General features: G+C 40.0%; 1 protein-coding gene and 1 long non-coding RNA gene across 2 annotated transcripts in view; one reads left to right on the forward strand and one right to left on the reverse strand.

Annotated features, from left to right (window-relative positions):
* The window catches only part of pdzrn4 (PDZ domain containing ring finger 4), a gene marked incomplete at both ends in the record, with an annotated part of 67,941 nt that overhangs the window by 22,578 nt on the left and 30,363 nt on the right, over window positions 1–15,000 (forward strand). The window lies entirely within an intron of this gene.
* LOC308375101 lies at window positions 6,474–11,276 on the reverse strand. Its single transcript, XR_013968887.1, has 5 exons — window positions 11,015–11,276; window positions 10,220–10,853; window positions 9,838–9,928; window positions 6,784–6,911; window positions 6,474–6,668 (listed from the first exon to the last, which is right to left on the reverse strand). It is a non-coding gene; the product is annotated as an uncharacterized lncRNA (long non-coding RNA).

The raw sequence follows: 15,000 nt of genomic DNA on the forward strand, positions 1-15,000 counted from the left end.
AAGATTTGGTGTCTTGTTCATGTGCAATGCACACACACACACATACACCCATAGATATACACACTAAGAGCCACACATACACACACACACACATACACATAGATACCAACACAGAGCCACACACACACACACACACACACACACACACACACACACACACACACACACACACACACACACAATCATCAAAATCCTCTCTCTCTCTCTCTCTCTCCTCTTTTTCTCTCTCTGAGCGTTGTGTGCGATGAACATCACAGGGAATGAATATTTCACACAATATGTTCGAGAAAGCGATTGTAGGAAAGAAAAATAGGTCCAAGGCAATTCACCTCATATTCCAAATGAATGCCCTCTGGGTTAGCGTCACGAGAGGCGTGCAGAGAGGAAGCGTAGTTTGAGCCCAGCGGGAGGATCCATTTTCCATAAGGCCTCATTATCTCATAATAGCCAGGCACACACGGAGCCCTGCGTGGATCCAAACGCCAGGAAACGCTTTCAAACCACTGGTGACAACTCAACCGCTGGCTTGAGATTTAAAAGCATTTACACAGGATCTTCAGATTAGTTCGTAAGTATTCAGAAGTGGTTGATTTAACAATCCTTAATACGTGCAGGGAAGATTATGGTACCACTTTACCTAGACCCAGTCCATAAACCATTATAAACACATTTATAAATGTTTATAAAGTATCCATAATGCACTACAGCCACTCTCATCAGTCTATATAACTATTTATAAATTGACAAGACTGCACTCGTTAAGATGTTGAGGTAAAACTATGATTATGAAAGCTTGCATTGAGTCACATACGGCTCTATAACGAGCATTTGGTGAATATGTGAAAGGTTAAGATGTCATCAGTGCCATTATGCAGAGGTTAAAGAAGCTGTATTATGCATTCCGATAATTCAAGTTGAAAGTCAGTATACTATACAAATTATAATTTAATATAATTAAAAATAATTATAAATTATACTTTAACATGGTACCGCTTTATGAGTTCAGTCATGACTATGTATTAGGGGTGGCACGAGTGCATAATTTTACTTTAAACATTTATTTTAATTTATTATAATTTAAAGAGTTTTACGCCCTACCATTGAGTTGCCCTATGGGGCGAACAACACTCCACCACTGACCCAAATTAATTGCAGGAAACACCTTTTAAAAGAATCAAATCCATGCGATTTAATAACATAAAACCATATAAAACAACCCAAGACCCTAATTTAAGACTACAAATTCAAAGCATTCCCGAAGCTAGACGCCTTTCACTACCCGATCCTAGTCACTACCCGATCCTAGTCGCGCATGCTCAGACACAAAAGATTTACGGCAAAAGGCTCATCATCAATTATGGGGCTTGTCTTAACGCATAATGTGGGTTTATTTAACGTAAAATGTAATAATATTGTAAACGGTTTATAGCATAAGGTTCAACGTCAACATATGGGGCTTGTCTTACGGCATAATGTGAGTATATTTAATGTAATATTAATACCTTTCACCCTTTTTAAGCTATTTGGTTCAGACCATTTGTCTTAATTTTATTGCTGTTATGCTGTACAACGTACGTACCCGTCAAAATGTAACTGGGGATAGACAGTGTGATCCTTCACCTCATATTTTTAGTCTATAGTGACACCATCTCGCTCGTTTTTAAGTAAACGGTCATGTTTCGGTAAAACTGGCTGTCTACGCTGTCTTCCATGATTAAAACCATAGACATATATAGATATATACGTCTATTATTGAAACTGCCATTCTTACATTATCTGTCCCAAAGTGACGCATGCGCGACTAGGATCGGGTAGTGACAACGCTGCTTCCTCTGCAGCAGGAACCTGGAGACTTTAACCTCTGCTTAATCAACTGGCCAGGTGCAACTCATCAGCCAATCAGGATTAGCACAACACACACATGGCCGTAACTGAGTGTTTTACACAACAGACTTCATATTAGTGCCGTCCTTGAGGAATCCAGCCACGACTCACAATTGTAGCACGTTTCATCACAATGACAGATGGGAAAGAAAATTTGACATTTTCTGTTTTATCAGAGAACTTCCAAACAAATGATGTACTCTTTTTAAATCCTTGTTCCTCTTGTTTACCAAGGGCCCGCGCAAGACGGCCCATGAGATCTAGCATCATGTGTTTTACGAGTACTCGGTGTTAACGTAGAAACCCAAGAACTGATGTAACCACGCTAGCACTCGAATGCTCAACTACTCTGTTCTACCCCGACTATAATTATACAGACATGCCAGTCATTATGAGGCATCAGAAAGACTTCATAACCCTTTATGAATGTGTTTTATATGCTTTGTGAATACTGGGTTTAAGGAAAAACGCTATCATACAACCTTACCATGTTATGACATTTCGTTTGCATTTTCCTTGAATATCAGTATTTCCTTGAGCTGTAGATTGTGATGCCAAGTGACGACATCTTCCTCACAATAGCTCTGTGTTTGTGTCAAGAAGCAAAAAAAAACTAAGACTTGGACTGGGCCTTGTCATGTCACTTCTAATGACATTTCACATCACATCGTGTGTATGTGACACCCTTGAAGCTATGGACACACTCCACTGGCTCATCATTGTTGGTGTCCGATCTTGAACATTGTGTGTGTGTGTGTGTGTGTGTGTGTGTGTGTGTGTGTGTGTGTGTGTGTGTGTGTGTGTGAGGGGGTTGGAACCCTTCGTCTCTGCCTCCTCTCTCATCCCCTCCCCGGCACTCAGAGTTATGTTCGACTGCTAATTGCTTCTCATTAACGTCCTGTCACATTGATTAATTGTGTTCGGTAAGGGGTATGGAGAAGAGTGTATGCAAATGCTTAATGGTCCCGCGCAGACTGGATGAGTGTTTTTATTCAAGATTGTAGTAAATATGGGCAAGTAGTGTCTTCTTGGCAGCCAGAAGGGAACAGAAGTGTGTGTGTGTGTGTGTGTGTGGTGTGTGTGTGTGTGTGTGTGTGTGTATGTGTGTGTGTGTGTGTGTGTGTGTGTGTGTGTGTGTGTGTGTGTTTGTGTGTGTGTCTGTTTCTGTGGGTGTGTGTCTTAGGGGGAAAGAGAAAGAGACTAATGTAGCAGATGAAGAATAGACTGAAGCAACGAACAGTGAGAGTAGACACGTTTATATTTACTGCGCACAAACATATTAACACACACACACACACACACACACACACACACACACACACACACAAGAACAGACAGATAAAGAGACAGAGAGAGAGAGAAAGATGGTGACTGGAGTGTTTGGTGAGCCACGTGGTTGTTTATTTAGGACTTTCAGAAAGGGGCTGTTCAGTGTTAGTGCCAGGAGGCCTGGCGCTCAGCATTCATCACAGACCTGTTTGAGTCATTAGTGCTGGAAATCACCCCATACAAACAGACTGCTACACAACACTGTGTGTGTGTGTGTGTGTGTGTGTGTGTGTGTGTGTGTGTGTGTGTGTGTGTGTGTGTGTGTGTGTGTGTGTGTGTGTGTGTGTGTGTGTGTGTGTGTGTGTGTGTGTGTGTGTGTGTGCATTGAAGACTACTTGTTATCAGGGAATGAGCAGCCCAAATAATTTTCATTTTACATGGCACTTTGATGTATTTTTGCTGAACTCATACTCAACACTAGCTAAACATAGATATGACAACTGGGAGTTACTAAACACTAACTGATGCTAAAGGCAGACAGATATTTAACATAAACACAAATGCAAGCTACTGTACTTAGGTTGTTTCTGAACAGAAAGCTACGAAATACAGGCATAGCATAGAAAAGGCTGATTAAATGGTTCAATCCTAAACTCTAGAAGCTACTCGACTGAACAAAGGAATATTCACATGAAGCTCCTGTGCACTGATGGCAACTGAAAAGCATAGCACAGGCTAACTCCATCACAGGAAGCTACTCAGCACCAACTAATGCTAGCATAGAACAGGCTAACCCCATCACAGGAAGCTACTCAGCACCAACCAATGCTAGCATAGCACAGGCTAACCCCAACACAGGAAGCTACTCAGCAACCAACTAATGCTAGCATAACACAGGCTAACTCCATCACAGGAAGCTACTCAGCACCAACTAATGCTAGCATAGCATAGGCTAACCCCATCACAGGAAGCTACTCAGCACCAACCAATGCTAGCATAGCACAGGCTAACTCCATCACAGGAAGCTACTCAGCACCAACTAATGCTAGCATAGCATAGGCTAACCCCATCACAGGAAGCTACTCAGCACCAACCAATGCTAGCATAGCACAGGCTAACCCCAACACAGGAAGCTACTCAGCAACCAACTAATGCTAGCATAGCACAGGCTAACCCCATCACAGGAAACTACTCAGCAACAAACGAATGCTAGCATAGCACAGGCTAACCACATCACAGGAAGCTACTCAGCAACCAACTAATGCTAAACACAGTCATCATCTACTCAACTCAGAAACTTCTGAGCATTGACAGAGACACATAACAATTCAACAAAGGCTAATGCTACAAGCATGCAGCTACTTGGATATTCATGGTGGCTACTATGCAAGCTATACAAACACCTTTTATCATTTAAACTATACAAACACCTGTTATTGTTTCACCCTATACAAACAACTGTTATCATTGTACTCTATACAAACACATGTTATCGTTTCAACCTATACAAACACATGTTATCATTTCACTCTATACGAACACCTGTTATCATTTTACTCTATAGAAACACATGTTATCATTTCATTTTAGTTTTTCTCTCCATTGAGTTTTCAATCTAATGTTTCTAGTATCTGTAGTATTTCTCTTTCTTTCTTTCTTGTTTGTCTGTCTGGCTCGACTGTGAAGCCGTTTTAGACATTGGACTGCATGAAGTACTATAACTAGCCATTTGATGAAAGGTCAAAAGTGGGCAAAGGGAAATGTATATGGTGGTGTGGAGTCATTTAAGACCATCACTCATCAGCACACACATACACTTACACAGACACACACACACACACACACACACACACACACACACACACACACACACACACACACACACACACACACACACACACACACACACACACACACTGTCCTTTCATTCTCCAGCTCTAGCTATTTTCTCAGTCAAATGCCAGTTTATTTAGTAAGATTGCATTCATATCGCTTGTATGAGGACATGGCATTTTCAGTTGTGGTATTGTAAAAGTCCAGAAGAACTTTTCTCAGATAGATATGAAGTTCAATCTTTATAGAGTTTCCATAGTCTCCCACTCCTTTTCCAGGACGATGGGATGGTGGTCCAATGAAAGGTCATTTTTAGTTGGAAAGGGATTTTTAGAAATGTTAGATATGTTCTGCACTGTAAAAAAAAAAATCGTAAAAACACGTTTTTTTTCCGGCAGCTGGGGTGCCAGAAAAATACCGTAAAATAACAGAAAATTACTGTACCGTAAAAAAACGGTTTTTTTCCGGCAGCTGGGGTGCCAGAAAAATACCGTAAAATAACAGAAAATTACTGTACCGTAAAAATACGGTTATTTCCCGTAATTAAAATACAGTTTTTAGTTGTAATTTTACCAAGATTTTCCCTTATTTTCAGGTTTTTTAACATTAAATAACAACATTTTCACATTTTCAAACAATTAAATGACCTAGAAAAACGGTAAATAAACGTTGTATTACGAACATTATTCGTAATACAACATTTATTTTCCATTTTTCTAGGTCATTTAATTGTTTTAAAATGTGAAAATGTTGTAATTTAATGTTATTTTACGGTATTTTTTCTGGCGCCCCAGCTGCCAGAAAATTACCGTTTATTATAATTTTTAGTGTATAGTCACTTACCTGATCTTTCAGCCTTTGAGAATATGCCTCTCTCTATCACTTGTTCACACACTAAATCCATTTATTGGTCTCATAATTACAGAAATGTGCTGTTAAATTAAATTACCCATGAAGATGGTAGATTAACATTGTTATACGGGTAATAATGCTTACATTTACAGAAATGTGCTGTTATTAGTTGGTTTTAATGGCATTATTTGTTTAAAAATCCTGTATATAATTTTTTATGAGATGTAATATAATAGTATACAACAATAATTTGATTAATCTTTAAAAACTAGTTAAAAAAAATGAATATTTAAAGCACTTTCAACTTAAAAAAACTATACTCACCTAATAACACAATAATTATTTTAATTTTAAATGGTTTAAACCAGTTTTTGGCCAGTCGGAAAAGGGGCTTAAATGAATTGTGTTTGAACAAGACTAAGCTGAGAACAACTACAATTTCCCATTCTCTGTATTTTTATTCTGTATATATATAAAAAAAAACTAACAGGTAACCATACAGCAACTGGTTCTGAAACAAACAAAAACAAATTCAACTGAATTGGAAATGAAAGAAAAAAAGTAAAAAAAAAAAACTAAACAAAAATCCACAGACTCTTGATATCTTCTAATATAATTTCCAACTCGACTGCAAATGTAAATGTTTTTTTTTTCAATAAGGCCCAATACATCAGCCCTTCATCTCCAAGTGGCATAGCAATCTTGTCACTTCTTGCGACGATCAGCTACTGCTGGGCAGCTCCGCTTGGGTGTCCAATGCACACAATGCTAGGCTGGTGGCCTCTCGATGAATCAGGATTCTCAAGCAATGATGAAATGCTCGTTCTAGGCTGTAACACAAAACGTTTGAATTACTACATTATTAAACCAGCATGGGGAGGAGACCACAACACAACATCAGGAGGTTCAGTGATGCAACCAATAAGTCATAAGACACAAACATACTTGCACAAAGTCCATGAGGTAGGAAATGGCTGATTTAACACTGCAGCGACTCCATCCAGCCCCTCGTCCTGATGGCATTGGTGGAAGAAGGTGTATGAGCATCTGAAGTGCTTTGAAGCAAAGCATGTCTACATGAAAATATTAGAATCCAAATTAGATATCTACCATTACACAAGGTTAAAGTGCATATGACACCTAAAAAAAAAAGGTAAACGGCATATAATTATCAAGACTATACATTAAACATAGTACTTTGAAGTCATGTGTAAACCCGATGATTGAAAAATTAGGTTTGTACACGATTTCAAAGTGTGGTTTTCGCGACGCTCTTCGGCAAGCAGTGCCGGCTTACCTGAAACCTGAAGTCTGTGGCAGAAAATTGCTCAAAATTGCTGAATTCTTCACCCTCCATCGATAGCTGTGTGGTGTGGGAACGAATGAAGTCTACCACCACTGACATCACAGGGTCACCTGGCAGTAGACCTCATTCGTTCCCACGCCACACAACTAGCGATGGAGGTTGAAGAATTCAGCAATTTTGAGCAATTTTCTGCAACAGACTCAAGCAGAGATGAGATTGAGGAAGACTTCGATCCGGATCAGTTTGTAAAGGTGATTGTGAGCATTGAGCCGTATCTGGAAGACGAGCCAGCAGAAGAGCCGAGTTCTGACAGTGATGACATAGAAGTTAGCTAGCCTCGCTGCTAATAAGTATAACGCCCCCCTCATTGAGGCAGATGTACCGTTTGCCTCCAGTCTCTTACAGTACCTTGCGTAAGTATTCACCCCCTTGGATGTTTTACCCTTTTATGGCTTTTATAAATCAGTCATGGTCAATATAAGTTTGCTTTTTGGACAAAAAAATTCACAAAATAGCTCTCTTTAATGTCAAAGTGAAAATATATTTCTACACAGTTATGTAAATTAAATACAAATATGTAATGAAAATAAGTGCTTGCATAAGTATTCACCCCCTTTATCACCCCCTTTGTATAGACTGACCTATTTCAACAGAGGTCCAGCCAATTGGTGCTAGAAGTCTCACAATTTGTGTAATGGGGGTCAGTGTGCAGTGAATGTGTCTCAAGTGATTGTAGTATAACGACACCTGTGTCTGGAAGGTCCATTCACTGGTCAGTATTCAGTAATCAGTATTACTGGCTATTGTTAAACCATTAAGACCCAAGATCACTCTAAGCAACTCAGAGAAAAGGTTGTTGAAAAGTATAAGTCAGGGGAAGGATACAAAAAAATGTCCAAGGCACTAAACATCCCCTGGAATTCTGTTAAATCCATCATCAAGAAATGGATGGATTGTGGCACATGTGTAAATCTGCCTAGATCAGGCCGTCCTCACAAACTGAGGGGCCGTTCAAGAAGGAGACTAGTAAGATAGGCCACCAATAGACCTATGACTACTCTGAAGAAGTTTCAAGCTTCAGCAGTTGAGATTGGAGAAACTCTGCATACCACCACTGTTGCCTTGGTTCTTCACCAATCTAAGCTTTATGGAAGAGAGCCACTGTTGAAAAAAAGGATCGACTACAGTTCGCCAAAAGGCATGTGGAAGTCTCCATGGTCAAGTGGAAGAAGGTTCTGTGGTTTGATGAGACCAAAGTGGAGCATTTTTTCAACAGTGGCTCTCTTCAATGAAGCTTTGATTGGTGAAGAACCAAGGCAACAGTGGTGGTATGCAGAGTCTCTCCCATACCAGCTGCTGAAGCTTGAAACTTCTTCAGAGTAGTCATAGGTGTCTTGGTGGCCTCTCTTACTAGTTTCCTTCTTGCATGGTCACTCAGTTTGTAAGGACGGCCTGATCTAGGCAGATTTACACATGTGCCATATTCCTTCCATTTCTTCATGATGGATTGAACAGAATTTCAGGGGATGTTAAGTGCCTTGGACATTTTTTTGTATCCTTCCCCTGACCTGTACTTTTCAATAACCTTTTCTCTGAGTTTCTTAGGGTGATCTGTGGTCTTCATGTTGTAACAGTAGCCAGGAATACTGATTACTGAATACTGACCAGTGAATAGACCTTCCAGACACAGGTGTCGTTATACTACAATCACTTGAGACACATTTACTGCACACTGATCCCCATATCACTAATTGTGAGACTTCTAGCACCAATTGGCTGGACCTCTGTTGAATTAGGTCAGTCTATATAAAGGGGGTGATAAAGGGGGTGAATACTTATGCAATCACTTATTTTCATTACATATTTGTATTTAATTTACATGACTGTGTAGAAATATATTTTCACTTTGACATTAAAGAGAGCTATTTTGTGAATTTTTTTGTCCAAAAAGCCAACTTATATTGACCATGACTGATTTATAAAAGCCATAAAAGGGTAAAACATCCAAGGGGGTGAATACTTACGCAAGGTACTGTAGCTCTTTCACAGCTGTTGTTTGTTAGGTCAGCCATTCTAAATACGTGAAATACATTCCCTATTTAATGGAAAGAGAGCAATGCTTCCAGCATTACTTCACAGCAAATTACTTTAGTTGTCATTTCAAGCTTGCTGGAGAAGGCACTCTTGTGCGACACACATTCTGCACCCACTTCTCGCGTACTTCCTCGTCTTTTGGAAATTTGAAAAGGCTAAAAGAATGGGAACTGACGTTCGAGCAATATGCTGCAACACACCGTGAAGGCATATTTACAACTGAGAAAATAGCCGGTGGCTCCCTGAGAAAATGTGTTTTCTGTCAGGAAAAATGGCGACCAAGTGCAACAGAGTACCTCCGTTTAAGTAATTTAAGTTTTTTAACGCAGGGTGGTAGTGAGTCGCTTGGGAAGTCGGTAGCTCAGTGGCGCTGCATTCAAATGATGATTTTAACAAGTCAAATGTGTATATTTTTCCTCAACATATATATATCGATTGTGAAATACCACCTTCGTTCTATTTATTAAAAAAAAATAGTATTGAGGTGTCATATGCACTTTAAGTTATCTTGAACAATTAAACTGGCTTCAGTTATTATCCATTGCATAAAAGTTATAAGTGCATTTCCCCCCTATCTTTCTGAATGCGAACCAACATACCATCACTGTTGTTCCTGGTGGTTGAAGGATTTTCCAGATCCTCAGACAACTCCAACGCAGCAACCTTCATTAGCTTAGGGATGATGTTCATCTGCCATTTGCGAAGGAAAAGATCAGCTTTCCCCTCAAACTGGCTATCGAAGTCAAACTAAGATGTACAAAGATAAATATTCCATCCAATTTATTCATTTGAATTTACAGGCTATATTTACTGAGATATTGGGGGGGGGGGGGGGGGGGTAAGTGTTCCTTTTCATGGGTTGAAGGTAGAGAGTGGACATGAGGCATCAGTCAATAATACCAAAAATACAATGGCCCTTATTTCTGAAACAATAAACATTTGGTACATCAGTAAAATGTGGGGTGGGAAGGTAACACTTACATATCCCTCATTGTGTTCCTGGATTTTGACACTCAATTTAGGAAACGTGGTGACAACATTCTTGTCAAGACGCACCTTGTCATCACTGGATGGGTAACTGAAAATAACAGACAGCATCAACCAAACCATTTCTAAACACACATTGAAGAGTTCAGAAGTCCACCTGACCTTTTTTGTGGTAAATTGGAAAAAACACAGCTGGCATGATTATCGTATAGTAGGCACTGAGAATATTTCCCTTTATATCATACCTAAATTTTTAAGTTTTTGCACCTGAACTCTTCAATTAGAAACATGTATTGCCATCAGTTATACTCACACTTCACATGTATTGACTAAAATATTAATTTTAAGTATGAGATATATAAGAACAACTTCCACTCCACTGTCAATACTTTTGAATCTCACACTTTGACAGTGTCGTCAACTTACAATCCTCATCTCTCCTCAAGATTGCTGACAGCAACCCTCACAAGTAGCACCCTGTTTTTTGTGCATATGGTACCAGATTTCTCATATTCTGTGAGTATGTTTGGAGCTTTTGATTGAATTAGTACTTTGAGTACTCCAATCCACTGTCGTCCAGCCTGTCATGGGAAGGTAGAAAATGTGTCTGTCTTGGCAGGGGAGGAGGCTGGAGAAAAACACAAACCAATACAAAAATGTATGAGCCATTGGTGCAGTTTAAAATCCCTAAACAAACATTTAAAACACATATTTTCAACAGGACTGCACAATTACTTAAAAAATTAGCAACAACTATTCAACCAAAGTTTTCTTATCTTACAGACTTACCGGACATATCAGTTGAATTTCTGCATCCGCTAGCTCAGAACCCGACCAGAAAAAAACAACTGAAATGTATCAAGTTCGTTGATGTCTGTGTTACGATCTGTATCAATAAACTCATTGAAGTCGGCATTATACATGAGAAATCAATCTATATATACACTTCAGAAGGTAGGCCATCTTGAGATTTTCATTCATCAAGTAATTCCTTCGCAGGTGGTAAACTATCTTGCAGATCTCTCTGCCATCTAGGTAGATAGATGCCAGTATTTTTTTTAAAGCTAGCCTCCATTTGCTGATAAAGAGAAGAAAAACAAGGTTTTAGTCATTATTCACTACAGTAAAAAAAACAAAAAAAAAACCAGACAGCCACTTCTACCATTGCCATTGTTTTGCTAGCTTATCAAACCATGTAGCAAAATTAGATTGATAGATAGTGCCGTATTTGAGTAATTAAATCTTACCGAACTGTGTTTTATTTGAACCGTTCAAGGCCGGTTACTCTGTTGTAGAATTGAACAGAAAAAGAAAATGTAACAGGTCAGGAACAGACAATACAATGACCAATACTCAAGCTATGCATTCAAGTTCACAGGAGATTGCTCCCGATTCCATTGTGCCTTGTCTGTGGGGGGGAACTCGAACAAACTAAACTTAAAAGGCATTTCACAACCAAACAACACAATAACATGTAATGCTGGTGTGCCGTGAGACTTTTTTCCCCATAGAATACATAGATTGTGCTTCGAGAGAAAAGGGTTTGGGGAAAACTGATTTCCACCACTGGCGTTGCCCCTGCTCTATGGTTATAATATAAAATGGAGCAAACTAGCCAACACGATATGCTAAATAGCTAGCCTTAAAGCTATGGCAAAAGAGTATCTATGATATGTGCTTAAAAGAGCCTTCGTCATTAGAAAACGCAATATGTTACTAGCCAGGTTTTTACTTTCTCTCACTCTGCATGTTTTCAATAGCAAATACAAAATGCCAACCAATTTTACAGATTAAATTATCCAGGTTGGCTAGCTAGCTAACTTGAACTGTACATGTTACCTTAGCTAGCTACTATGGCTTACATTACCTAACGACTACAAACTGAAGGTTGTTAGTGCAAGCTAGCTAGTCAAAGTTAGCCAGAGCCTCATATGGTGTTGGCTACACTCACATTACGGCCCCCATTCAGCACACCAACATGACAGCACGACAACCTATACACAATGAGCCTTTCATCGTCAAATACAATGCCAGGGTATTAAGCTTTTTATTTTTGAGAACTCAATTAAAGTACAAAGACATTTACCTTTAGTCTTCTGCTGTCGTGTGTCTTGTCAGTGTTGAAACTCCGTGGTAACCAGTGCAAGAATGTTCTATTTGGGCGCGCGCAGACCCTACATCGGCCTCAATGCGGGAGGCGTATGAGAGCATAGACATAACACATGTATATGTCTATGTATGAGAGCATAATCTGTATGCTAACGGTATACTTTTAGCAGAGAGGCTAGCTAGCTTAAGCTACTATGGTTCTTAATGGGGTTTTGGTCTACGCGAAATCAGCAACCTAAAATAATATTTGAGAGCCTTAGTTAAAACCACCAATACTGTGCACCATCCGTGTTGCACATAAACAACTAACCGAGTCAATGTAGACGTATAAAAAGTCGTGTAGATAGCTTAATTCACATCAAATATTTCCCACTAACAGGCTACACGCCGCCATCTTTGTTCAGTTTCGATATTTTTGAGTGACTCACTCTCAACCAATCAGAATGCTTGATTTCATCTACCCGTGTTACAACAGTAAATATACGTATTTCTAATGGGTTTTTTCTGTGTAAAACAACAGAAATATTCTGTGTTTTTACATTTACAGTGATTTCATGTTATTTTACATTTGTCATGTAAAATCACAGTTTCTTTTTGTAAAATGAATGGTATTTTAAAAATACAGAAAAAAACTGTAAAAAAAAACAGTAAAATTCTGTTTTATTACATTTTTTTTTTACAGTGGACATTCAGTGTCCCCTCCACCCTACTGCCATTTCCTAGCAGGTTGGTGTGCTGATGCTTCCTGAGGTCCTCTGCTCCTTATTGAAATGTGGCATTTGAGTCACTAAGGAGGAGTCCATGGGTTATCCAGACACGCAAGGATGTGTGTGTGTGTGTGTGTGTGTGTGTGTGTGTGTGTGTGTGTGTGTGTGTGTGTGTGTGTGTGTGTGTGTCCACATGCAAGGGCATCCCCACTCAGCGTCCGGCGTCTGTGTGAATGGTTATCTGGCACCGTTCTCTCAGCTGAGAGTGCCAGCCTGTGTGTGTGTGTGTGTGTGTGTGTGTGTGTTTAAGTGTGTGTGTGTGTGTGTGTGTGTGTGCCTAGGTGTGTGGTGTTTTAAAGAACCTGGACAAACCTGATCAGTTACGAGAGACAGAGGAGAGGAAGAGAGAGATTGATGGGGAGAGGGAAAGAGCGATGGAGAGAGAAGGAGATACATATAAATTAAGTGGGAGAGAGGGAGAGAAAAACAGAGATGCAATGGGAGACAAAGAGGGAGTGGGAGAGAGAGAGAAGAGAGATGGATAGTAATATATTGAGAGAGAAAGAGAGAGGGTGAGGGAGAGAAATAAGACAGAGATGGATAGAAAGACTCACAGAGAAGAACAGAGAAAGAGAGCTAGAAGTCATCAACTGAGAATTAGCAAGGTCCAAGTGTACTTTTGAAAAAAATCTGTGTTAAAAATGTGATTGAAAATCCAAAATCAAATAACCACCATTCTATGAAATTGATTTTCATATTATTGTATTTCGTGATATGTTTTATAAATAATACAATATTATTGTGCACCAAATCATATTATTTTATATTATTTGGTGTAAAAAAACAATTCAGATAGTCCTTGTTAATTCTCGGTTGACGATCGAAGTGCTGGCAGGGTGTCTGTCCTCCTTGGCTTGTGTATGAGCAGGACAATCCCACACAAGAGATGTGCAGCCCAGGTAGAGAAGACAAGGAAGCAGGTATTTCTTGCATATCTGCCTCTGCCATCTGGATCCACTAATTGGTCCATTCTCAGACGTGCAGGCGATGCTAATGAGCTGAGTCAGGTGGTCTAGGGCCTGAGGAGGGAGTCTTTTTTATGTTCAGGTCTTGATAAGGTGACCAGACAGTCTGTTCGTTCATTTTTCCTTTTCCTGGAGTTTTCCATGTTTTCCCCCCCAGGGGAAATAATCCAACATTCCTGCCTGTGTCCCTGGTATCCTGGCTTATTCCAATATTCCACCCACTCACCCAAACCGCCCTGACAAAGTGAAAATCCCAGACGGGATGTCAGTGTCTGTCCCACATGGCACAGCAGAGAATCTGCTCACACCCGGGTGCATTTCCCCAAAGCTTTGTGGGGCAGCCATAGTGGCCAGGAGACCAGGAGTGTTCAGTGTGTTATTCTCTCCCATTATTTGTCAATGATGGTTGCACAATAGTTCTCATCCCTGGACAGTAATCTTGGGCCGTTCCGGCTCTTTGGTTGTATGAGGGTCAAGCCTTGTGTTTGGTGAGTGCCTGTGTCTTGTGTGTGTGTGTGTGATGTGTGCCTGATGTATGTGTGTGTGTGTGTGTGTGTGTGTGTGTGTGTGTGTGTGTGTGTGTGTGTGTGTGTGTGTGTGTGTTTGCTGTGTGTGTGGTGTGTTTGATGTGTTTTGTGCGTGTTTGGTGTGTGTGTGGTGTGTGTGTGGTGTGTGTTTGGTGTGTTTGGTGTGTTGTGGAGATGTAGCTCTGCGTGAACAGGTAGAGATAAGACAGGGCCTGAGGCAGAGAGATGCCCTCTGGAGGGGACACTAGGCCTTTGTCCTCCTGTCCATTGTCTCCCCAATCAGGAGCAATGCAAACAAAGCCCAGTGCAGACGTCTGTACAAATAAGTTCCTTGGACTGAAGGGTATGTGTGTTTGTGATGGAAATTTGATGGAAATTGATATAGACATATAATTACCATTGCATAC

This window comes from Sprattus sprattus (assembly GCF_963457725.1).
Source record: "Sprattus sprattus genome assembly, chromosome: 14".
NCBI classification, from domain to species: Eukaryota; Metazoa; Chordata; class Actinopteri; order Clupeiformes; family Clupeidae; genus Sprattus; species Sprattus sprattus.